Here is a 25,099-nt window from a genome sequence, read left to right as displayed (position 1 = left end):
GAAAGAAAGAAAGAAAGAAAGAAAGAAAGAAAGAAAGAAAGAAAGAAGGAAGGAAGGAAGGAAGGAAGGAAGAAAGAAAGAAAGAAAAGAGAAAGAAAGAAAACAAATAGCAACAAAAGAATAAAACCCACCAGAACCTACTATGTGCCAAGAACGACATACAAAAGCCTTTTCCACCAGCATGGCATGTGATCCTGACTCATAGGATAGGATAACAATCCCACCCCTAACTTCTTTTCAGTTTGCACCGAGTCCCTAATTTATGATTTAACCTTACGTGTGGAGAGGAGCAAGGCCAGTTTGAGGCCATGGAGCTGGGCCAGGGGAATTTATGCCACTTCTGAGTTACTGAATACTCCAGTTCCCTCAGCCGCCAGCTGAGATGGGCACATGTGACTCTATGGAGGCGCCAGTGCAAAGCTACATGTATTCACCTTCCAGTGGGGCTTCACAGTAAGGGCTCGGCAGTCACCTGTGGCCAGGGTGAGGAGGAAAGTCGCCGGCAAAGCAGGCAGCCCGCGTGAGAATTCTGTCTCCCCGGTGTCAGGAGTCCAATAAGAAGGACAGTGTCACTCACAGCGACGCTGAGAACAACAGTGGGCATCCAGAGACGCAGGGGCTGGGCGAGGGGAACTCATCACTTAGGGCTTACGTCTTCTAGTGTTAAAAAATTAGGACTTTGGAAGGCAATGGCTAATGTTCTTCCAACTCTTGTTATTCTGTGGTTTAGTCTTAGGAAGTCTAATTGTGAATGAGACCGCGCTTAGACTGAGTTGAAAGACGTGCTCCGGGTGTGCCTGTGAGGGCATTTCCAGAAAGTATTAACTGAGAAGGGAAGACCCACCCTGAACTCGGTGACACTGCCCTTGGGGTCCCAGAAGAAAGGAAAAGGAGAAATCAGCCAAACGCAAACACTCGTGTCTCTGCCTCCTCACTAATCAAGTACTGTAACCAGAACTCATGCATCCTGCTTCCTCCTGCACAGGGGCGGTGGCCGGCTCTGGTGTGTCCCCTTCCTCACTGCACAGGGGCGGTGGCCGGCTCTGGTGTGTCCCCTTCCTCTCCTGCTCCTGCTGCACACCTTCCCCCTACTACAGACTTTATCCCCGCACACAGCCCTTCTTTAGCCAGTATTTTATTTTATGACAGTGTGGGAAAGAGCAGCTAATGAGAAATAAATGGAAGGTATGTATCTGTTAACTGAGGAACAAGTATGCTGGATTTTATTATAGCTATAAGGTCAGGAAAAATGGAATTTTGAGAAGACTCCATAAAGGTCCTATCTGATAGAACTTCCGTCTCATGGATCTGGGAGTCTGCGCTACATGTACTGCCCAATATGGTAGCCAGGGACTACGTTAGACTGTTTGAATGTAGAAGGCAGTGTGGCTAAGAGGCTGATCTTAAATATCTAATTTTATCCTAATTATTTCACATTCAAATGATTATATTATAGTGGCCAGCGACTAGCATACCAGACAAGGCAAAACATCACTTTATTTAAGCCAAGACACCAGGTACAAAGATCAAAGAGTAAAGCAAAGGACGGAGAACTGTTTCAAGTAAAGCATGAAGGAGGGCATGGGTTTGATTTAGGTAATTTCAAATAGGGTACAATTATTGGTTTAGGTCTTCTAAAGAGGACACTCACATTTTTGCGATGAAGACAGCGATAATAAGTTATTTGCAACTATGCATAACTTTATGCTCTGCAGAGGTCTTTCACGGGATGTGGTATGAGCCTCAGCATAGCTCTGTGCTATAGGAAGCAAGTTAACAGTTTCTCATTTTACAGATGAGGAAATCTAGACTCCGACATTTGCCGAAGGCCACAGACTTCAAAGAGTGAGGAAGGAATGTTTTGAACCAAGCTCTAGACTTCATTTTTCTCTAGTTCCGTTCACAGACAAGGTAACATCCAAGCCCCGCCCCAGCCCCGCAGCCCTTCATCATGGAAATGGTAACATATTATAAAATGTGCTTAAATATAAGAATAGGAAACATGAGGAAAGGCCAGGGTCGTGGGAGCCCTCTGAGGGATAACTGAAGCCTGAAGAAACCGAGAACTGGTTTTGTCTCTTGTGAGAGAAGGAAAGGAGTGAAAAATTAGTCCCCACTGCGTGCAGCTGCTCACAGAGCAAAGGCAGCATTCCCCGGGCCAGACAGAGAAGGAGTCGGATCTCAAAGATCACAGAGGCAGATCACGTCCCAAAGCTTCCGGTAGTTTCCAAAAGCCGCAGTCCCATCCCCCACCCCAACCCCCTGAACACGCTGCAAAGAGATTAAGCCCACCCTCTGGGGCCACTCAGGCTGGACTTGAACACTGGACCTGACACACTTCCAACGATTTTATATGTCTGAGTATCAGTTTCCTCCGCTGCAAATCCCCCTCCCCCAGTCTTGGGTGGTCATGGGATGCATTGATGGAGACACACTGTGAAACCCCAGGCAGGCCATAGCGTCTTCGAGTGGTAGTTATTAATATTTTACACCATTTAGGCACTGTCGATTCTTGTGGATTCTAAAGTAGGAGCTGCAGAAACTGCCCTGAGACCAGGCCGTATGGAAAAGATCCCTGCGAGACAAAGGGCTTTTGCTTGGATAGGGAAGGTGAAAGTGGACAGATGCCCTGAAGGCTCTAAGCCCGTTGCTGATAGGATCAGTGGCCAGGCAGGTGGGACGGCTTTCTCCTGACTTTTCGTCTCCCTGTGTAAGGATGGCAAACTTTTTCCCCTCCCCCGCCCCAACCACCAGTTCCAGCCTTACGTATCCAAGAACTTTTTGCTGAGTTTACCTGAACGTTACTTACACCCGAATGCCAAGCCAGACTCCCTGACAGACAGTTCCCTCTTAGCCTTGATTAACTAACCAGTACCTGGTATGTGCTGTGCTGATTGTTTTCCCCCCTTCTGTCGCTGCTGCTGTTGTTTGTTTATTTGTACGGACACTTTGCCTGCGTGTCTGTCTATAGTCACGTGCACTCATTGCCTTGGGGCTGGAGTTACAGATCGTTGTGAGCCGCCACATGGGTGCTGGGGATTGAACCTAAGTACTCCAGAAGAGCAGTCAGTGCTCTTATTTTATTATCATTGTTATTATTATTAATTACAGTGTATTCACTTTGTATCCCAGCTGTAGCCCTCTTCCTCATCCCCTCCCAATCTTACCTTCCCTCTTTCATCTCCTCCCATGCCCCTCCCCAAGTCCACTGATAGGGGAGGTCCTTCTCCCCCTCCATCTGACCCTAGCCTATCAGGTCTCAGCCTGTCAGTGCTCTTAAACCCTGACCAAAGACTATATAGGATAAGTGCTGAGAAGAATAATAGAAAGGGAGATTACACGGCAGAGCGTCTGTGCGTGATGAATATGACAAATGATGCATTCGGAGAGGCCTCTCTGAAGAGCTAACAGTGGAGACCTGAGAAGGGCAGGCCCCATGACGATCGAAGGGCAGAACGTCATGGACAAAGAATATAAGCCGTGCAAAGGCCCTGAGGCGGAAATGAACTCGGTGCATTTGAGGGGATGAAAAGGCTTGGATGGCTGAGGCTGGAGCACAAAAGGTTAAAAGATGAAGTTAGAGCAAAGCCAGGCCAGGTGATGTGAGGGGTTTATGCCTGGCCACGGAGAGGAGTTTGGATTTTGTTCTAAATGCAGCGAGGGCCATTTGGATGTGACGCAGGAGAACAATGAGATCTACTCTGCCTTTTAAAGAGATTATTCTTAATCCAGCCACCCTCTGTCCAGACTCATGTGCGCACACAACCGCCCCCCTGGATTCTCCAAAGAGCATCCCCTCGCTGCAGTTACCTGCCTGGGTCTCTCTCCCCGCCCCCAGGCAGTCTGTTGCTGGGTCTCCTGCGCCTCAGCAGTGTTTACAAGTGCAGCCTTCCCTCTGTACAGCCAACAACCCTGAGTCCAGCCCTTGAATAAAGGGTTTTGCTTGCGTCGTCTCTCCTGCTCAAGAACTTTCAAAAGCTCTCCAGCACGCAGGAAACCAAACTGCAATCCTCTAACGCCCCACCGAGAAGCCTGAACGAACAGATCCCCAAATCCGTTTGTCCACTTCTCTCTACACTTGCTTCTGCTACACGCATCCTGGAGTGACGCGGCCTTCTTGAGCATGGCTCGTTGGCACTTGAGCTATTTTCTGGCTCTGCACGGACACTTCCTCCGAGCACATCTGTTGGCAACCAGTGATACGGATTCCCTGGAGTCCAATGATACCATCTCTCTCGGATGCTTTCTCTGTTCTTGCTTGATCACACGAGGGCCTCCCGCAGGATTCTTACCTGAACCTGTCAATGCATTTACCTGAATGTGTTTATTGCACTCTCCCTCGAGTTAAAGTTGCCTGTGTGCGTGTTTTCCTCCCCTTCTGTCCCATTCTTGAGAACGGGGACAGAATCGCAGCCACCCTTTCTGCCCGTTACTGCTGACAGAGTGTGGCGAGCACGTGGTGCTTGAAAACTATGCGCAGAATGAACGGGTGAACAAATGGACACACAGACAAACAAGATCCTAAAATTCATCTTTGGGCCACTTGGCTCCATCCAATGATTTTCAAAAGCTTCGAATAATCACAAGAAAGAATGGAGAAGGAGCAACCTTTGAATCTTCACAGTGGTGTTTCCAGAGCCCTGCGCAAACACAGACAAGCATGAAAATGATTTTTCATCGTTTTCCACGGAGTGGATGTCAGGAAAGGGCACCTGGGATTTTCCGAGAATTGCACACTGTGTCCACGTGGCCCTGGGACACAGATTTGGTGTCTGTGGCTCCTGCCACTCACATTCCTTCAATCCCAGTTTGGTGGGTTTGTGGGAAATAATGTAAAACCATTTCCCTCAGCAATTAATTTTGAGTTGAGCAGATCCTTTTCAAAAAAAAAAAAAATAGAGAGAGATAAAAGTTTCGGCTAATTCCCTGATTCTTCAGTCTTGTATTAGCATCCCTGAAAGCCTGAATTAGTGTGTTGGGGTTTACCTCAATCAATGAAGCTGCTGAGTTCATTTATCTTAAGTGACTTTGCTTCGGAAGAGAGGTGCTGATGAACTTCAGAGAGCAAAGGCTTCTCATTACACAGAAGACGAATACGGCATCCTCAGTGGGAGTAACAAGGCTTTCTTCACTTGCTATGCTTTTGCTTTATGCAAAGACCTGGACTCCTTTTATGAATAAGACGGTACCTCCACATACCCCTGTCGCTGTTGAAATCACACATAGTCCCGGTACATAGTTTAGTCGCAAGCCATCTGTTATTAATTATGTCTGTGAATCAGACATAAAGAACCAACGTTGTAAAAGTTCCTTGTTGTTAAAGCTTTTTAAGAGCTTAAAATATTCATCCCAGAAGATAAAGACCATCCCGGGATACTTCCTGTGGCGAGGAAGAAGCCTGGCCGTCGGCAATTCCTGGGTGTGAGATGGCTCACCTTGGGTTCCACCGATGCTACATTTCTCTTGCCTACGAACAAGCTTGTTTAAATAGACGGCATTTACGCTCTTCCGCTCATCTTCATTTCTCTAATCTCACACGCGTGACTTATTCCGACATTTGCAACTCAGTCAGCATGACGTACAGAAGGACCCCCTCCCTGACTCACTTCTAGAAGGTGCCACTGAGTGTGTATGCGAGTGTGGATTTATTCCACAAGTTTAGTAACCAGCTTTCTACCAGGTTCATCTCTGCATCCTAATTTCTAGAGGTTTTCTGTTTGTTTGTTTGTTTGTTTTTGTTTTCAGTTTTTGAGACAGGGCCTCTCTCGATAGCTCTGGCTATGTAGACCTCACTATGGAATTCACTGTGTAGACCAGGATGGCCTCGAACTCACAGAGATCTGCCTGCCTCTGCCTCCCAAATGCTAGGATTAAAGGTGTGCATGTCTGGCTTAATACCTGGTTCTACAGACCCAACTATGGAACTATTGTTCCCTAGCCTAGGAACAATATACATACATATACATATATACACATTATGTATATATAAGTCTCAGGGAGAGGAACAGGAAGGTGAACTTTGGGTTCTCTTCTTTGAGACGAATGAGGTGTGCACTCTCTTGCCTTTGATTCTCCGAGGGAAGGTAGAAGAAAGTGCCTCTCTACCGTAAAGCTAGTGTTGGAAGTTCTCTCTACGATTTGGGAAATAGGGGTGGTCCTGAGAGAGCTATGCCATCTAGCTAAATCCAGAAAGCCCAGCAGGTGCAGGCAGGCTTCAAGTGGGCCATAGTGGCACGAGAGATGTAAAGTACCTGCAGTTCTTTCAAACTTGCTTCAGAAAGATGGGGTTGCATTGAATGACAGGTGAATCAGGCGAGCTGGTCAATCAGCACCTACAAGATTCCTTATTACATCCCAACCCCCTGCTCCATTTGAACAGCAATGATTTGGTTAAAGCTATAGAGTTTTGAATAGGTCATTAGAGGATGAAAATCAGGAATGATCTTTTATTAAGCATCTCATTACAAAACTGACACTTAAAGTGCCGAAAGAATTTTTTTTTTAAATCTCATTTAAGTCCACTATGAAGTTGAGATGACTCAATAGTTAAGAGCACTTGCTGCTCTTCTAGAGAACCTTGGTTCGGTTCCCAGTACTGCAGGATGGCTCACAACCTGTCTGTAACTCAAGTTCCAGGGTATCTAAAGTCACATATATGTTTGTGTAAAACACTCATAAACATAAAATAAAAATATACTAAATTTTTTTTTTAAAAAAAGCGCTACAAAACTGGAAGAATGGCCATCAAAAGCAAGCAAGAAAACCCAAAACAAATGACTCTCAAAATCTCAAATCTGGGCTCAGCGGTTAAGAGAGGATACGAGTCTTACAGAGGCCCTGAGTTCGATTCCCAGAGCACACACGAGAGCCACAATCCCCTGTAACTCCAGTTCCAGGAGACCAGAAGCCTCTGGCCCCCTCAGGCTCTCTCACTCAATGTACCTACGTGTGCACAAGCTATTAAAAATCAATAAAATGCCAAATTAACTTCAAAATTGAAAAGATCAGAAACAGCTTAAACCTAACCTAAATTACTGACGTCCAAATTGCCTACATAGCGGCATGTGGACAGAGTGCAAGAGAGACACAGACAGAGACACAGAGACGAAGAGCTCACACAGGGGAGGCGTACTTACGCATTCAGATGAGATGCTGGGAAGAGACAAGTGCACTCCCAGGCTGCAGCGAGAGAAGAGTGTACTTAAGGGAAGTGAGGTGACAGCACTCTAGTCCAGTGGAGCACAGCACGGCCATCAGTACTGGGGCCATTATTTTTTTTTTTTTAACAAGGCATATGGATAACAATAAGTGCATTAATGAAACAGCAAGCAAGAAAGCAGTTTTCACACCACAGCCTCTGAAGACCTTCCAGAGCGCCACCCAGAGAAAAGCAGTCATGAGGGGGACCCTCACGCACACTCCCAAACACTGGAAGGGCCAGGTATTGTTAAGATGGGTGAAACTGACTGTGTGTCTCACAAACAGGACCAGAGCCAGAATCAGGGGACAGATGAAAACAAAGGGGCACCGAGCTGCCTGAGTGGCTCTGTCCCTCTGGTCCTTTTAGAGATTCTGCAGGGGTCCCTGAGGAGGGAGGTTTTAGCACCAGGAGTTCAGGCTCCAGACAGACCAGGCCCTAGGCCCTCAGAATCCCTTTCTAGCCCTAGACAGCCCTGGCAGACTCAGCTGTCATCCAGCCTTCAGCAGAGGAAAGGTATTCCGAAGCCAGATGCAAAAGGAAATGCTCTGGGCAGAATCCTGGGGCGTTGCTGTGTCTCCGAGCCCTGGCAGAATGCTGGGTCAGTCAGTGACAATGGGGCTGTGGAAAAGAAGTGGACTTGGAGATGGATTTGGAGCAGCCCTGACGTCTGCTCTGATGGCTGACTTTAAGCATTAAGCAAACTGACCTCTCTGAGCCTCACTTTCCTCATCCGCACACGTCGCAAATTAACAGTTGCTGGAAGTAGTAAATGAGACAAATTTCATTGATTTTTAACGTGTATGTTCATGTCTTAGTAGCTCTGAGATGAAGATTTCAAACATTCTGATAGTGACAGTGTGTGCAGCACACACGTAATTTTAGTTGGTAGTAATTTTAGTTGGTAGTAATTTTAGTTGGTAGTGGTTTTACTTCTTTCACACCAGGTCTTGTAAAAAACAAAACAAAACACCTCCCTGGCAGTGGGCATTAGTACACACCCCTAATCTCAGCCCTCCTCACAAGGCAGAGCCAGGGGAAGCTCTATGAGTCCAAGGCTCACCTGGTCTGTATAGTTACATAGCGAGCCCATGTCTCAAAAAAGAAAAAAAAAATCAACGGCAACTTATGATCAAAGAAATAATATGCTACCATTTAGTAAACACACAGACCCAAGGAGTGCCCAGCATAATGCTAATTCCACTCTTCTTTTTCTAGAGAACCATCTCACAACCTCTTGGAGGAAAGGCGGTCCTCCAGAGCTCATCAGTGAAACTGGCCTGCAGGTCCCTAATGTGGAAGGCTGATGAGAAAGACCACAGCCACCTAACCTCACAAACGTGTCTATCCTATTCTGCTCGCGTGAGCACGTGTGGGTACAGGTAGATGCTTTCTCATCTTGTTTTTCCTATGGTCATGTAAACGTTCTGTAATATTTCCAACTCTGCTCGCTCAGCATATTGTGGTTCAAATTGGGATTCATTTGTTGAAGGCAAGCCTAAGTGTGTTATCTGGTTTTATTTTGGGAAACAGGCTGTGCCTGCTATCACCAACACTCTACCCATCCCCATTTTCCCGACCAATCACCTCCCACCGAATATCTCTGTCAAGTTTAGTATCCTTCAGGTCTGCCCTTTCTCTCCTGTGCTCGATCACAGTGCTTCACTTTGCCACAGGGGCATGTAATAAACTGGCCGCTGCGAGGGAGCACCACAAGGCGGGAGTTTTCTCTCGACCCAGCTGGCTCTGATTTAGTTGGTCACTGTGTTGTAAGTACCGATTTTCCCCCCAATGTCAGAATATCTTTTGTAATTTCTTATGAAATGTTACCAAGCATTGTGTGGCTGTTATTTTACGTTGGAGAGTTACCTAGGTTAATTACACATTACATGGAACCCACTCCTTAATATCTGCTTCACATTGTCTAGCCATCTAAAACGAGATGCGAACTAACCCCGCAACAACATTAGAAATTCATTCGCTAGCTCTTTCTGCGCAGTTCCTCGAGGCTTGCTTTATCCTCACCAGCGGATATGTCGTGTTCAAACGGAGTTTTGGTTTAGCCTGTTAGCTAGTGGGTTAGTCAGTGATCCCTAAAGGCCTAACATATACCATCAACATATACCAACATATACTGTGCTGGGCTCTGGGAATGACTACAGAGATGAAAGTTAGATCTTCAAGGAATTGAGCTTTCAGGGCAGAAACATGAAAACAGAAGCCACGCTGAGCAGGGACACTCTCAAGTGGTGACACAGAGCCGGTCCATCTGTGGCCTCCGTTGCCTCTTTCCATTGAAGGTCCATGGCGTGCTGCGCCTTGCCTGCTAGTAATCGGCTGCCATGGGACCCCTGTCTTCTGTAGGAGCTGTCTGCTCACCAAGAGTCCGCACCGTGCGCTATTTGCACTAGCTCCCGGCGTCATTGTAAGGGTATGATTTAATTAGATGTAGCTGAAATAACGGAATGTAGGTACCCAAACCAACCATGTCTACAACTCTAAGTGTGAAACAGGCATCAAAAGCCTAGCGCGGCGAGTCGGTGGCTAAAAGAACATGCTGCTCCTGCAGAGGACCAGAGTTCAGTTCCCAGCACCGCAGTCACAGGACTCACAACCACGAAACTCCAGCTCCAGGGGATCTGATGCCTCAGGCCTTCTGAGACACTTGTACTCAAGTGAGCTCACATGTACATACCAGCCCCTCCTAACACACAGACAAAATTAAAAAAAAAAAAAATGGTGTGCTGTCAGAAGTGTCGGGAGCCAGCTGTGAAACCTCATTATACCTGGAGGAACTTGATCGCTTCTCAAATGTCTCTCAGATATTACTCCACTTTGAAGACAACCAGAAAAAAAAAATGTTTGAGAAAACTTCAATTCTTGTAATGTACATGAGAATTTAGAATCAGGGTTCTCGCCAGTGGTGGTGGTGCATGCTTTTAATCTCAGCACTCAGGAGCCAGAGGCAAGTAGATTTCTGTGAGTTCAAGGCCAGCCTGGTCTACATAGTGAGTTCCAGGACTGCCAGGGCTACACAGAGAAACCCTGTCAATACATAAATAAATAAATAAAACCACGGTTTTGGTTTTCCTGAGAAGTTCTGAACCCTAAAGACAAACTGTTGGCCCACATCAAAACCCCGTTAGATGTTTTAAGCAAAATAAAGACATAAAGAATGGCCCCATTGTTTGGGATGACTGCTCTAACTTGTTCAACTAAATTCTAACTATTATTTAAATTGGGCTTAGAGGCTTCTGTATTTAGTAACAGGTTAAGAACTGTGAAGTAGCGGCGCCTAGGCAGACACGATGGTCTTTAGGGGAGGAGAAAGTGCCGGGCTTGAGGGGAGGATGAGTCCGGCACTGGGTGCTGAGGAAGGAAGCAGGAGCCTGGAGGAGACTAAGGCAAGGCTAGCTACTTTTCAGCAGGGGAGGCAAAGTCACATGATCGGCTTTCTAACCGCTGTAAATCAGCCAAGAGGCCAGCAGCGCTGGTGTCGTCTTTATTCTGTAATTGCTACGTGTTCTATAGCAAGTCCTGTATGCCTCAGGGTCTGCATTTGAAAGATGAGAGTAGTGGTCCCCACCTTGGTGGGCTGTTGGGAAGATAACCTCAAAATAAAATGAAAACGTACAATATTATCTTCAGGCTCTCCAGGAACCTGGAGAATAGGATTGTGGAGGATGCTTCTGAAGATAAAGAGTGTTCCTTCCCCGCCCCCCATCTTCTGAAATCTCCTTCCAAGAACACAAGAAGCAGGACCCTGAGTGAAGGGACTATGGAGTGTGTCAGACCTGGGAGCTAGGAGTATGCACTGGATGGGAAAGCTGGCAGAGGCATCCTCAACGCAGAGCGCTGCAGCTCACCACCATTTCCATCTAGTTCTCCCGGCAAACCTAGGCATGGAGACAGAAGGTAAGCATACCAGTCAGGTGTGTGCAGATGATGGGCAAGGAGCAGGAAATAGAATCCAGGCTTCCTGCTGGCATAGTGCACAGGTATGCCGCTGCCCTAGGCTGCCTCTCCCGTGGCTGTCCACTTTCCAAACCCAGGGCTGTTGGGCCTCGCATGTACTCATTTGTTAAGACTGTGCTAGAACTGGAAGCTACCGCTAATGGCTAAAATGAAGGTTGGAGATAATCGGGGATTTCAATTATCCTGCCTATCTCTGACCTCCATTACCAAGGATAATCAGAAGCTAGCTCTAGCAATTTTCTGAAACTTTCATTAATTTTAAATAAATTTATACAATGTCATCTCCCCCCACCCCTTTATCCAAATTAAAAATGTCCTTGTCTTTTCAGTTTCTCATTACAGGCGAATCCCTTGCACATCTCTGAGATTTTCCGTTGTTTTTCTCTGGATCCTTTGTAATTCTGCTTTGTATTCTTTGAAACACAGGGACCCAATGCTGAATTCTGAGTTTAAGGTGAAGTCATAACATCAATGTATATCATTAAAATGTTTTATTGTAATTACAGAAATAGTCAATGCCAAATTATGTGCACTCTATTATTTTCCTCATTCTTCTTTATTCCATTCTCAAAGTTAATACGGCCCATTCTATCTCATTCATTCTTCTGACTGCCGCTGCACGGCGAGCAGATGTCTCCATTGAGCAAGCCACAATGCATCTGAGATCTTTTTCCTGAGCACTTACAAGCAACGTAATTCAGAGCCCATCAGTGAGTGTGAGCCGCTCCAATTGTCCCTTCCAGCGTACATTAGCTTGCACTTGTCTACATAAAATTTCAAAGAATCATAGATATTAAGGATGGAAGGGGCAGTTCCCTAGCCTTCCCACTCTGCCTGCAAAAGCAAGCAAAGGAAGTAATTGTATCACTTCCTACTGCTTTGCTGACGCTTATTGATAATAATTACAGTGAACGGTTACAGCGTGTGATCCCTTTCATCCCAACATAATTGACACTTTTTGTTTATTGTTTGTCTGTTTGTAACCGGGGTCTCCACTCTGTAGCCCAGGATGGCCTGGTACTTGTTAGGTAGCCCAGGTTGGCTTCAAATTCATGGCAACTCCCCTGTCAGCTCCAAGTGCTGTTAATACAGGCATGAGCTACCATGCCTGGTTTAAAATACTCCCCCCCCCCAAGAGAAATGAAGCATAGATGTCCAGGTTACCGAGCCTGAAGCCAAACCTACCAAGGCAAAATTCAATTTGGTTGTGTTCAGTAAGCAATTTTGAGTATAACTTGCTAGTCAGGGGATCTTTTTTGTGGTCTATGGGCTGCCTAGATTCTAAAATCTTGCTGTGTTTTCTGCTGCTGCAATAAACACCATGACCCAAAGCAACCTGGGGGGGAAAAGAAAAAGGGGTTCACTTGGCTTCACGTTCCAGGTCATGGTCCATCACCAAGGGAAGTCAGGCAGGAACCGGGAGGCAGAAACTGAAGCGGAAGCCATGAGAGAATACTGCTTAGTGGCTTGCTCCCCAGGGCTGGACAGTTTGCTTTCCTATAGAAGCCAGGACCACCTGCCCAGGGTGGCACTGCTCATAGCTCCATCTTCCCACATCAGTCATTAATCAAGAAAATATCCCACAGGTTTGCCTGCAGGCAACTGAATGGAAGCATTTTCTCAGTTGAGGTTCCTTCTCCCTGGAGCTGGGTCGAGTTGACAAAAAACGGGCACCCCAGCTCCCTTCCATACTGCCTATGAGTGACCTGTGGTATTAAATGCATGAGGCTGTTATGGCCCACTGGAAAGAAAGTGGACGACAGCATGGGCTTGCCAGCCCTGGGGCTTCTCTGAGGAAAATGGCATTTGAGTTGGGTCTTTGGAAGAAGGAAAGAGCATAATATTCATCAACAAAAGTTTGGAGAAAGGAGACTTGAACAGAGGACCTACCAACCCAGTCAAGAGGTCTCCCCGGGATTCTGCCTTATCATGTGTTGCTGAAGAGGCCAGTGAAATGAAACCAAATGCAGCAAATGTCTCCGTGGTGGCTTCATTGAACCAGATTAGGCTGTAGCAACTCAAGTTAATCAACCACCAGAACACACAGACCACAACAATCACAAGTACACTTATGGAGACAACACAGGATATCTTACATTACTGTCATCTTAAAAAAAAATCCAGACAACCTGGTGTTAAATGTAATGAAAATTGGGAATTTCTAATTGCAGACTAAAATCTCTAATCAAAGAACAGGTAAATGGAGCTTGGAGAGATGGCTCGCCGTTAAAAGCACTTGCTCTTTTTTGTATTGTTTGGTTTTTTTGAGACAGGGTTCCTCTGTGTAGCCTTGGCTGTCCTGAACTAGCTTTGTAGGCCAGGCTGGCCTCGAACTCACAGAGATTAAACGTCCTCTGTCTCCCCAAGCGCTGGGATTACAGGTGTGCACCACCGCACCCAGATGAACACTTGTTCTTGAAGAGGAACCCAGTGTGATTCTCAGCACCTGCAAGGCAGATCAACCATCCATAACTCCAGTTTCAGGGAATCCAAGGCTCTCTGTGACCTCTGAGGGCAGAGGGCAGACACACAGCACGCCGACACACATGCAGGCAAAACGCTCATAAATAAACCTTAAAAAGAAGAAGAGGGGACAAACGGCCTGCCTGGATTCCCTAGGACTTTCTTAGTGCCATCGAGAACAGGCAGATGCACCCTCAGGGCCCTGTAGCTGTCACACAGCTTTGGAGCCCGAGCTTGAAAGCAAAGAACGGAGAATTCCATTTTCTGAGCCCATGAATGGGTGTCTGCATGAGCGCAGACCGGGGAAATACCACTGCCGTCCTACAATTATTAAGAGTAGATATTTCTCCATTTCCCCTCAAAGAACCAAGTCTTTGAAAACACTGCATGCGAATTCCGTGCTTATTATACTGTGATGTAAAGTTAGCTATTTAACACTGCCTTTAGAAAATCACTAGTGTGAGGAAAAGGGTATGATAGAAGGCTTTTGGCACTTCCAAAGTTGTCCTCAAAGGACAATTGCAAATGTCATCTCCTGCACGAAGCCTCCCCAGTCCCTCTACCATGTTCATCACTGCCGGATTAATCTTCCTCTCTCCGGACTGCTGCAGCTCTTCGATGCGCTGCTGTACGGTTTGTAATTAGTTGTGTGATTATCTGCCTCCCTCCACCAGGATGAACGCACCTTAAGGGTAGAGAATGAAGCCCAACTCGTCTTGAGTTCTTCACCAAGTCACTCGCACTGTTTTTTTGTTTTTTTGTTTTTTTTTTAATTGCCGGATACAATAGACATCCTTCTCTCGTCTGTTAAATCATTCCTTCAGATCTCAGAGACCTTGTTTTGACATATTTAAATTGTTTTCCAAATTGCCTGCCCTCGCCTACTGCGTCACAGCACTTAGGTCTGGGTACACATTAAGGCTGTGTGCCTACCACAGGCTTGTATTGGGGTAGCGTCCATCTCTGGGAATGAGTTGAACCAGCACCTCTAGTAATACCTGAACCTTGATGCACCTCTAGAACCCTGGAGAGTCCTGGAGTCAGACTGCCTGGATTTAAGCGGCACACGCTGACGGCGTAACTATTATTTACTAGCTGTAGGACCTTCGGCAAGTTACGTTCCCAGGACCTCGGGGTCCTCAACTATGAGAGGGAAACATTAATCACAGTGGTGGATGAAATAGTTTAGCTTAGTCCAGTCGGCATATGATTTGACAAGTAAGTACATGCTCTTTCCCTCTTGGGGCTTTCGTTGTGGGGTTTTGTGAGTTGGGTGGTGCTGGGGCGGGGGTGAAATGTATATGCCAGACAAGTTTTCTATCACTCGGCTGCAAGCCCAGCAACGTTGCTGCTGTTTTCTTATTCATACAGTAGAAACCCAAGTCTGCTGGGATTGCTCTAGGGAGTCAATGATGTAACAACTGAAATTTCACTCAGCGTATTATCTCATCAACATTTCCTTCCTCTCTGTGCGTTAGAGTAATTGCTACAATCAAATGAGGGCCTATTAACGCCAGGCAATATATTACTCACTTTAAATATATGGTCCCATCTAATTTAATTCATATTACCAGGTATTGAGACAATTAGTATTGTCCGCATTTGACAGGGGAGCAAAGTGAGCGGGAGAAAACAAACAGTCCAAGGTCCTATCACCAGTTCAGTCCCGGTTGCTCAGAACTTCAGATGAAAAGGAGCAAGAAGAGACTAGGGAAGCCTGGGGGAACACGCGCAGGAAGAGCCCAAACGCCCTACGGAGTTTAATATTTCTCTTTGTCTCCCTGGTCTTCAACTCCAGGCTTACACTTGCTTTGTAAACTAGCCTCTGGGGTCTGTGTCAACAAGTGCTCATGTTGACTACTCACCTGCTCTTGTTGTTTAACAAGTGCACATCATGGAGTCATTCGCCTAAGAGCTGGTTCTAACTCACTTCCGTCTCCCGGTTTCTTTTTTGGTTATGAATTTGCTCTTCGTCTCATGGCTTTCCTATCATGGTTACACTAATTGTCACCAGTGAAACATTTTAATTTTTAATAACCTGGCTATTCTTAACTTAGACTCATAATCGACTTATATTAGATAAGCTACACGGGAAGGAAGCGAGCCCTTCTAGAGCTTCTCCCAAAAAGCCTCTCTGCTTACATCAGACAGACACAGCCCGGCTCCTCCCTCCTCGACACATTATGGGAGAGCTTCGAACCCTTGAGCAACTACAACCCCTGATCACCCAAGGGTTATAAGTGTGCCAAAGAAAAGATGAAAGGGGCTAGCTGGATTCTCAGGAAGAAAGGACTCTGAGAGAATAAAGCAGTCATCAGGAAAACTACAACTGAAAGACTATGAACCAAGAGGCCTCGGAGGGGACAAGGCAGAAGCTGGATGTGGGTGTGTAGGCAAGTCTAAGGGGCCACAACTCCGTGTCAGCAAAAAGTCAGGAAATTAAGCGATGTTCTCCTAACCAGGTGAAAAGGCCCAGGCCATGGGAACCGAAGGAGACAGAAAAGCAACACGGAGGCTGGGAATGGCAGGTGGCCGTCCTTGGAGCTGGCACGGTCTCTGAGAGGCATCTAGTCCTGGCTTCTACTTGTCTGTGCACATGCTCACCATGAATGCCCCTTTGCTCGAGGAAACTCATGTGAGTCAGCTCTTTGCAAGTAAAAGCTCCTGTCCAGAGGGTTCCGTACTTAAACATGTTTAGAAAATTAAAGCATACAATCCCTTCTTAATTTCTTACGGTCCAGACGTCTGGCAGCCAGGTGCTCAGCTCACTGTTTTCCGACTGTGGCACTATCTCAGGGAACACCTCATCTTTAGTTATTGCCTAAATATCAATACCTGATCCTTCAAAAGTTAGGCAGGAGAAGGTGACAGACACACTGCACATCTGGGATTCTTTGACATCAAAACAAACTCTTAGCTGGAATGACAAGGCTCAAGAATGAGAAACTAGAGAACGTATTCCCAATACTTAAAGGAGGAAGGAGTAAATCATTCTTTTGCAAAAGGATGACTAGCACATGAGACATTTCCTTTTGTAAGTGAAGTATAAACAAGACTGCATGATTTCACATCTTTTCTATCATTTTGGGGTTTGTTTAAATTATTAATCTTTTTTTTTTTTTTTGAGATAGGGTCTCACTATGCAGCCCTAGCTGACCTTGAACTCACAGAGATCCACCTACTCTGCCTCCCCAGGGCTGGGATTAAAGTTGTGTGCCACCACACTCAGCTGGTTGCGGTATTCATAGATGTTTTCTTTTCCTTTTCCATGTGTCTGTGGTGTATTCATATGTGCACCTGTGTGTGAGCGTGTACTTGCCCATGTATCTACATGTGGAGGCTAGAGGTGGATGTAAAGGGTTTTCCTGTATTACTTTCCACCATTTTTTCTTTCTTTCTTTCTTTCTTTCTTTCTTTCTTTCTTTCTTTCTTTCTTTCTTTTTTTTTTTTTTGAGGCAGGGTCTCTCATAGACTCTGAAGAAGAAGCTAGACTTGCTGGATCAGCAAACCTGGAAGATCTGCTGCTCTCCATGTACTCCACCTCTCCCACCCACACCCCAGCCCAGCACTGGCATTACAAACCCGTCACAATGTCTGGCTTTTTACACGGGTGCTGGGGATCTGAACTTGGGTCCTCAGGCTTGCATAGAAAGCACTTTATCCACATGCTTTGTCCGTCTCCCCAGTGCCATAATAAACTATTTCCAGTGCAAATTGTTTAGTCATTCGACAACATTGATTTGCTGCCTGTTCTGTCTCACCCTGCCCTCGGCATTAAGGGACAAAGACTGAAAACTCTTCCCAACCCTTGAGGAGACAACAGACTAAAGGAGTAGCCGGATGAACCAGGGCAGGGCTGACTAAGTACTTGCTCACCCTAGGTGGTCCAGAAGGGAGGCAGGATGCGCTAGTTTGGAACTAGGGAGTTTCCTAGAAGAAATGACAGGGTAGGTCTTGATGATGCACCAGGAGCTAGTTTGGAAAGGACAAAGCAGAAGATAGCCCAGGCAGAGGGATCCTGGACCCTGAGGTGTGAGTTCGAGTCCCAATTCTTTAGACTATGCCAGCTTAGATACTGGGTGAGAAGTCTGCTTTTCCATACCGTAAACCCCCAGATCTCCGCTGCCAGAGCGAGCAAGCCCTTGACCAGGCACCAGCTTGTCCTTTGTCCACAGATTTCCAGGAACACCTCTCCTAGCTGCAGCAGCCTATGCAGCAGCAAAGCCAAGCACACCTAGAGGACCTGATAGCTACCTCTGGGGCCCTAAGTTTTCCTTCTTAGCTGGTGGTGGCATGGCTTCTTCCAAAGGCCATTGATAGCAGTTTGGTGTTTGGATTTATTTTTCAGGAAAAAGAGTGATTATGTTTTTTTGTGGAATTATAAAAGCCCTCCAAAGCTTTCGATTTCAAGGCATTTTTAATCATCAAGTGAGTAACATAAAATTAAAAAATAAAACAACACTTGGTAACTACTTGGAGCGTCGAAACCGAGCTGAGCAACAGTGATACAAAGGGCTTGTTGGTTTATTACCCTGTTAGCATCCATCAACAATTAATAGTCTACCCTTGTCCACAGAGTACAATCATAACTGCCTAAAACGTTTGCTGATAAATGCATTCCAGCTTCCCTACTTCCGAAGTCACTAATATATTTGTGTTACTATGTGCATTTTAGGATGATTATGAAATAAACAAGAGATTCAATGTTGGGAATTTTAAACAACACAGAATAAAAGAATAGGTAAAACGTAATTATACATGCTCTTCAAAATCCCCCTTCTGAGTTAGAAGGTAATTATATCTTATATACTATATATTTTTTCAGATAAAAATTAAGTCATTGGCTTACTAACCATCAACACAGGTCTGAAACAGGCTCCCTTGCTACAACCAAGATGATATTCCTAAAACATGGCAGAGGAATTTACTCTGGGACTCTAAAAATTGCATCATGTAAAAATTTTAAGTTATGTCTTTCAAAGGTTTGCCCAGCTCTAAATGAATAGTGCTTGAAGTGACTCACAGTGGTGATATGAAGAATGAAACGTCATTTATTCTCCAGCCTTTCTGTCTGGATCGCAGCCACCATTCCGTTTGTCACTCATAACCCTAAGCTAGGTGTGTCGCCTACACAGGCACACGCATACACGGAACTTAGCGGCAGGTCTTCCACCAGAACCTTGGCATATGATAAAGACTGTCAATGGGTCTGCCATCCCCTAGAGCAGGGTGCGAAGTATGCGGCATGTATCCTCGGCACTCTGGTCGCTTAAACTGGTCCTTGGCACCCGCGAAACAGCATGTGAACACGATGCGAAAAGGAACAGCACGGTTGCCGTAAGAAAGCATGTGAGAACAGGGACGCTGAGAGATGTACCCGGCGCCCGTCCATTTTAAATTCATTCTTATTATACAGGAAGACGTGCATTCAAAACAGCTTATTCCTTTGAAAATGGTTCTTCAGTCTCTTGTACATGTGCCTGTATGCTGACTGGCAAATTCTCTTGCAATCCATAAATTAAAATCCCACTCTTTCCTAACGTGCCTTCACTTCAAAATGTCAATATAGTTTGTGTGTGTGTATATTCGTATGGATTTATTCTATATATCCACAAAGCCCACCACATTTCTTATCTGGCAACCATAGCTTTTGAATTGGGCCTCCTATAAATGACTAGACTGTCACATTAGCCTGTTCACAGAATCAGAAAAACAACTGACTAGCAAAGCTGAAAGGGATCTCAAAGATGACTTAGCTCAGATCCTTTACTCCATCAGGAATTCAGAGAGGGAGAACAGAGATTCTGTCAAAACCGAGCCAAAAGCTGGTATAATGTCCTTTATAGAACATTAATGTCACTATTAAGTCAGAACTGGGAATCCTTTTCTATGATCAACTAACTAAAACTATTTTTTTTTAATGCCTAAAATTTTGGTATTTGTTTAAAAAAAAAATAAAGCAAAAAAAAAAAAAAAAAAAAACACGGGGGTTGGGATGCCCAAACTAAGGTTGAAGGCTCCCGTCACCGCAGAGCCTTCCATCTGAACTGTGTGGCCTTCGGTTCTCTGCTTCTCATCTCCTGAAGAGATGGCCTAACACAGCAGCTCTCAACCTTCCTAGCGCTTCGACCCTTTAATACAGTCCCTCGTGGTGTGGTGACCCCCAGCCATAAAGTTATTTTGTTACTACTTCATAACTATAATTTTGTTGCTGTTACGAATAGCTGTGTTTTCTGATGGTCCTAGGCGAGCCCTGCGAAATGGTCACTTAACCCCCGGAGGGGTCACGACCCACAGGCTGAGAACCACTGGCCTGAGAGGACCGTTTAATTGGTTAGCCATCTCCCTGTGGGTTGCCTTATGAGTCCTTGGATGAATCACAGAGACTTACTTAAATCTAACCCCAGGTTCACAATAGTTCTTAGCTTGAAGAGCTGCTGAGGCAGAGAACTAAGCAGCGGTCTTAATGCGCATCAAGATGCCAAAGCTTAAAACAAAATGAAGAGTTTCCACTTCACATCTTATATTTATGTCTCTTGAGGGGAGAAACCTCACAAATTTCCTTCTACAAAACTACACACATAATAATAACAACAACAACAACAACTAACGAGTTCAGGGAATGCCCTGCATCCAGTGCCAGTTTTGCTTGTAGCGGGGTCAGAGGCACTTACACAAGTATCTGAACGTGGAACCTTTGATGATGTCCTAACAGCCTTCACTTTTACCCTCTTGAATGTCAGAAGGACCCGTGTCCCTGCTCTCTGGCTCCCTGCTCCATCTTTCCTCCACCCAGGTCCTCATTTTACTCATCCTTCATCTCCCTACTCTCTTTGGGTGACTCTATCCAGTGCCTGCTCGAGCTGCCGCCCCCACAGATACCACGCCGCCACGGTGAGTGACACATCAGGGGGGGCATGTCCGGCAGTGATGGAAGACTCGGGATTAGTGTATCCTGCCGAGGAGAGAAGGCCTGAGCCACGGTCTCCAGGGGCAGACGAGACGAGCTCCTGCTTCAGGCTGCCGAGACGACGTGGCTTGAGCTGGGCACTGCCTAAGATCTGGAGGCATCGAAATGACTCTCATTTCGCTCACGACGTGACTGAACCAGTCAATGTGTGTGGGTTCCCAAGGTGCAGGCACCCAACCTGTGCTTTCTGTGTGTGGGGGCGTGTCTGTCTACTTCTTAAACCGCAAAACTAGACTTTAAAAAGCAGCAGAAGAAGAGTGACGGCGCAGGGGGACACACTCCCTGAGTACTACAGAGTGTGATGGAGAGGGCGTTAGTACGAGCACTGAGTGATTCCTCCGAGGTGACTGGCACCATGGGCCCGTGTTCTCTCCAGGCTCGAAAGAGGAAGTTGGGGGAACTTCTGATATCACCAAACCAGGAAGAGTTTAATAACCTGACCCAAAATGGGTTGGGCTGAACTGTTTTACTTTTATTTTTTAAATAAGGTTTACCTTTATAGTTAGCTAACTGGCTCGGCTGGGAGGGGTAGGAAAGACCATTTTATTGCAATGTTGTCTTTGGAATTCCAAAATGGTGGTGTTTGCTGCAGCTAAGTCTTTCGTATGAGCCCAGGAACCATGGAAGAAGTAAAGTAAGACAAGAGCCTCACTACCCACAGTCCTCCGACACCCACGAGGGCTTCACAGCACGAAGAGGCTACAGCGAATGTGAGCCGCCCAGACAGTGACTGTTGCGTAGGCCGGCTCACAGCAGTTAATAGTACGAGTATAAGGGTCCAAAGATGTTATTTGCGCCTGTGCTGTACTGTGTGTATGGGGTACAGGGATGGGGCGGCGGGTATTCCCTTCAGCTATTGGCATCCTTGGTTCCGTGAGACTGGAACAAGGGACCTCAACCCCGAAGACAAAAACAGCCACAGTCCGGGAGGCCAGTGACCTGCACAGCTTTGTACTGAACTGTGTGCTGTTCAGTGCGCATTGTCAATGCTGGGACTCCTGGTCTGTGTGATTCTGCGGTTCACGGCATCATGCCAACACGAGTGGATGTTGCCTGGGGATGGACGTGGCTGGACGTGGCCTCGCTCTTCCCTAAGTGTCAGTAGGATGCCTGATGCAAATCAGTGGTGCAACTGATGTCTCCTAAGTTTGTGTCCTGTTGTGACCTGAAGGTTGCTGGTTGAGCTGGGGTGCCTACTCGTAAGTGTGGGGATCACACTTACGGTGGCGAGGAGGTGGGAGAGGCTGGCCGGACAACCGTCGTGGAGCGGGGACCCTGTGCTTCCGTCAGCTTCCCCAAGCACCCTCATCTAAAACATGACAAGTAACCAACCTTTCTTCTCCCTTCCGGTCCGGAAATGCCAACATTTTAAAAAAGATATCGGGACCCAGAAGCTTCTCAAAGACAAATCCTAGCAAGCTCTTCAGCCTTCACGGCAGATGACGATTGAGACTTAGATGTAAAACACTGAAATAGAATGAAGAAGTTCTGGGACCTTCGAGGCAGATGGAGGCCCCTAATGCCTTTCTCCCATCCTCTCCCACACCCAGCAACTGGGTTTCCGGGCCTCTACAGGAAGAACGTAAGTACTCTTAGCCTAGGATGGCTCTTTGCGTCCATCCCAGGCTATCACAGAGCATCTGAAACATTTGGGTTAGGATAGAAGGAGTCACAGCCACCCAGACTTCTGTAATTTTTTTTTTTTTTTTTTTTTTTAACAAACAGTAAGACAGAGTCACAAAAAAACCTAAATCAGGCAAGCAAAGCCCCTGGAGAATTTCAAGAGGGCTACAGTTGAGAGCTTTGCTCTGATGATTGCATAAATGCAAACGAAATCCACAATTCAAAAGCATAAGCAGACATTTTTTTTTTCCTCCCAAACAAACATATGAAGGACGGGTATTAGGTACTGATTTCTGTCTTCTCTCCTTCCAGTTCTCGAGATGCCACTTTAAAAAGCAAAAGGTTTTACCCACAAAACCGCCGAAGAATAAACAGCCATCACATTCTTAGCCCTTCACACTGATAGTTACTCTCTGATAAATGGCAATTGTAAATAAATCTCATTTAATCTCTAAAAGCCACAATAAAAAATCTTTCACCTCCAAGGTAGTTTACCAATGTGCACATACACCCTCCCAGCAACCAGAAAACACAAGCTCTTGAATAAAGGGATTTAACAGGAGGCACGTTTTTTCCTCTGAGATATTATATTGACCTTTAAAACACATATATGTGTATATGTATGTATGAAGGAGGAGGAAAGGAGAAACCCAACCCTCCCACACCATTCTCTGTACAAATCGGCCAATAAATCTAAGGAAAAGACACAAGAGAAAAGGACAGAAGCCAACAGGTGGAAAGGGGGTTTTTGTTTCATTAGAAATGGTCAGACACTTGATCTGTGCTCGCCAGCCTGTTTGTCTCCGGGCGTCTTTAATGACGGTTCTATCATCATGACGCCGATAATCAGGAATAATGGTCACACTTGCACTTTGCGATTCCACAGCATTGCCAGCCTGAAGAATCCACCACACAGTTACATGGAGTGGGCTGCTCTGCTTGCCTTCACCCCAGGGAGGCGTGCAGCATCCCCAATCAACTCTCCCGCCTTCGCAGGTTGGGTAAACTGAGGCCCGGGACACCCAACAACTCCTTTATCGTGTCTCTGAGCAGAGAATTCCTCGAAACTGGAAAAGTTTTGGATGTCTCGGGGCAGTACTCCCGCTCACCCTCTGGCCGACCATGCGGCTCTCTTCCTCCCAGTCTGGACCGGGCGATAAGGACCGGGGTACCTCCCCTTCACTACGAAGCACGCCAGGGCAGTGTGTGGGAGGTCCAGACCCACAGGCATACTCGCACACACAAAGCGCCACGCAATCTCTGCAGTCACTCAGTGGAGCTCCAGCCAGCCTCACTCAGCCTGCGAATGCACAGCGCGGACCTTGCAAGGCCTCCTTGGGCTCCAGGCTGGGGCTTCTCTGAAATAGGGCTCTGCCCTTCTCTTCCTCTCCTCTAGCCTTCTCTCCCTCTCTCTCTCTCTTCTTTCCCTCCCACCCTCCACCCTCCCATCCTCCTCCCACCCCTCTCCTTCCACCCCTTCTTCCCCCACCAACCCAGAGGCACAGATCGTGTTACTGGGGTTCCCTGGAAAGAGGGGCCATCCCCAGCCCTAAGCGTCTGGCAAAGACTTCAGGGGCACAACAGCAGCTCCAATCGCAGGACCCAAGCGCTTCTCCTAAGCAGCACAGGAATGAGACCCCCACTTCCAGGCACAGGCGAGCAAGCTTGCCACAGAAGAAGGAATTGTTAGAGTGCTTACCTTTTTCATGAGCAGAGATTGTGGAGAATCATTGCAGAAACTGAAGGGAAGTGAAAGAAGACAAAAAAGACCCTTTTCCAGCAATCCCTGGCCTCCTGGTATCAAGACACCAGGACAACATCAAAGCAACTTAGGGGGAACACTTTAGGGGCCTATTGTCTGCTCTGGTCTGATCTGTTTTTCTTCTGTCTCCCCCTCTTGCTGCGGTGACACTTGGTACGGCCCAGGCATTCATGCCAAGTAGCTTTCACACATGGAAGCTTGTCTCAAGCAATTGCTGACAAGCCACAAACAAGACATTCTCCCTCCCTTCTACGCACCCCCCTCCCTCCTCCTCCCTCCACCTTTTCCTCCTTCCCTCTTGTCTCCCCTCCTCCTTCCTTCTGAATGCAAACTAAAACTCTCCAGTGACAGGCAGGCTTGCAGGCTTGGCCTAGCTGTGCACGCAGACAGACACACACAGACACAGACACACACACACACACACACACACTCACACACTCATGCTCACTCACTCACACGCCAGCAGCTCGGCTAGTTGCTGCTGCACTGGTGGAGTTAAGAGACAGGAAAGAGCCCAGGCTGAGTTGGGGGCAGGGAGAGAAAGAGGGAGAGTAAGATCCCAGGGAGCTGTGCCCTAGCAAAATGGCAGTAGAGAGGTGAGCCCTCTGGAAAGGCAGCAGTGGTCACACACTTGGGCACACTACGACTCAGAGGCCATCTGAGCCCAGGAAGAGTGGAATAAACGACCCAGAAGGCAAAAAAGCCAAGGCCCATGAGCTTGGAGTTGGGGAAGTGGGGAAAGGCTGTGGGTGGACCCAGGACTGATGTTATGTGGCCCCATAGGTATTTTGTTGTTGTTGTTGTTTTGGGTATTTTTCTTCCTTTCTGCCTCTTCCCTGTTGTTCCCTGGAGGATATAGGCTTCTTTCACCGTGTAACAGAGGATGGACCCAAGTCAGTAATTAAAATAAAATCATGAAATGTGGAAATGTGGGAGTAAACTGTAGGTTCAACTTGTGCCCAGATTTTTTCTTTTTAAAGTGGAGCCCCCGCCCCCAACCCGTACCCTAGAGAGCAACAGCCAGGAGCTGTAAGTGGTGTGAACCGGGAGAGCCTCGGAGTGTGGTGCTGAACTTACCGATTGCCAGGCTGCTGGAATTTATGGAAGG

The 25,099-nt window shown here is 46.6% G+C and overlaps 1 protein-coding gene across 1 annotated transcript in view; it reads right to left on the bottom strand.

Moving 5' to 3' along the window:
- Positions 1–24,083, bottom strand: part of LOC129673901 (uncharacterized) — a 68,865-nt gene extending 44,782 nt beyond the window's left edge. Inside the window, exon 1 of the mRNA XM_055603761.1 lies at positions 23,929–24,083. The gene's annotated coding sequence lies outside the window, so the exon portion shown is untranslated. The remainder of the gene's footprint in view (positions 1–23,928) is intronic.
- Between the last annotated feature and the right edge of the window lie 1,016 nt (positions 24,084–25,099).

This window comes from Psammomys obesus, unplaced genomic scaffold, assembly GCF_907164565.1.
Source record: "Psammomys obesus unplaced genomic scaffold, mPsaObe1.curated_primary_1811, whole genome shotgun sequence".
NCBI classification, from domain to species: Eukaryota; Metazoa; Chordata; class Mammalia; order Rodentia; family Muridae; genus Psammomys; species Psammomys obesus.
This window is presented reverse-complemented; position numbering and strand designations above follow the sequence as displayed.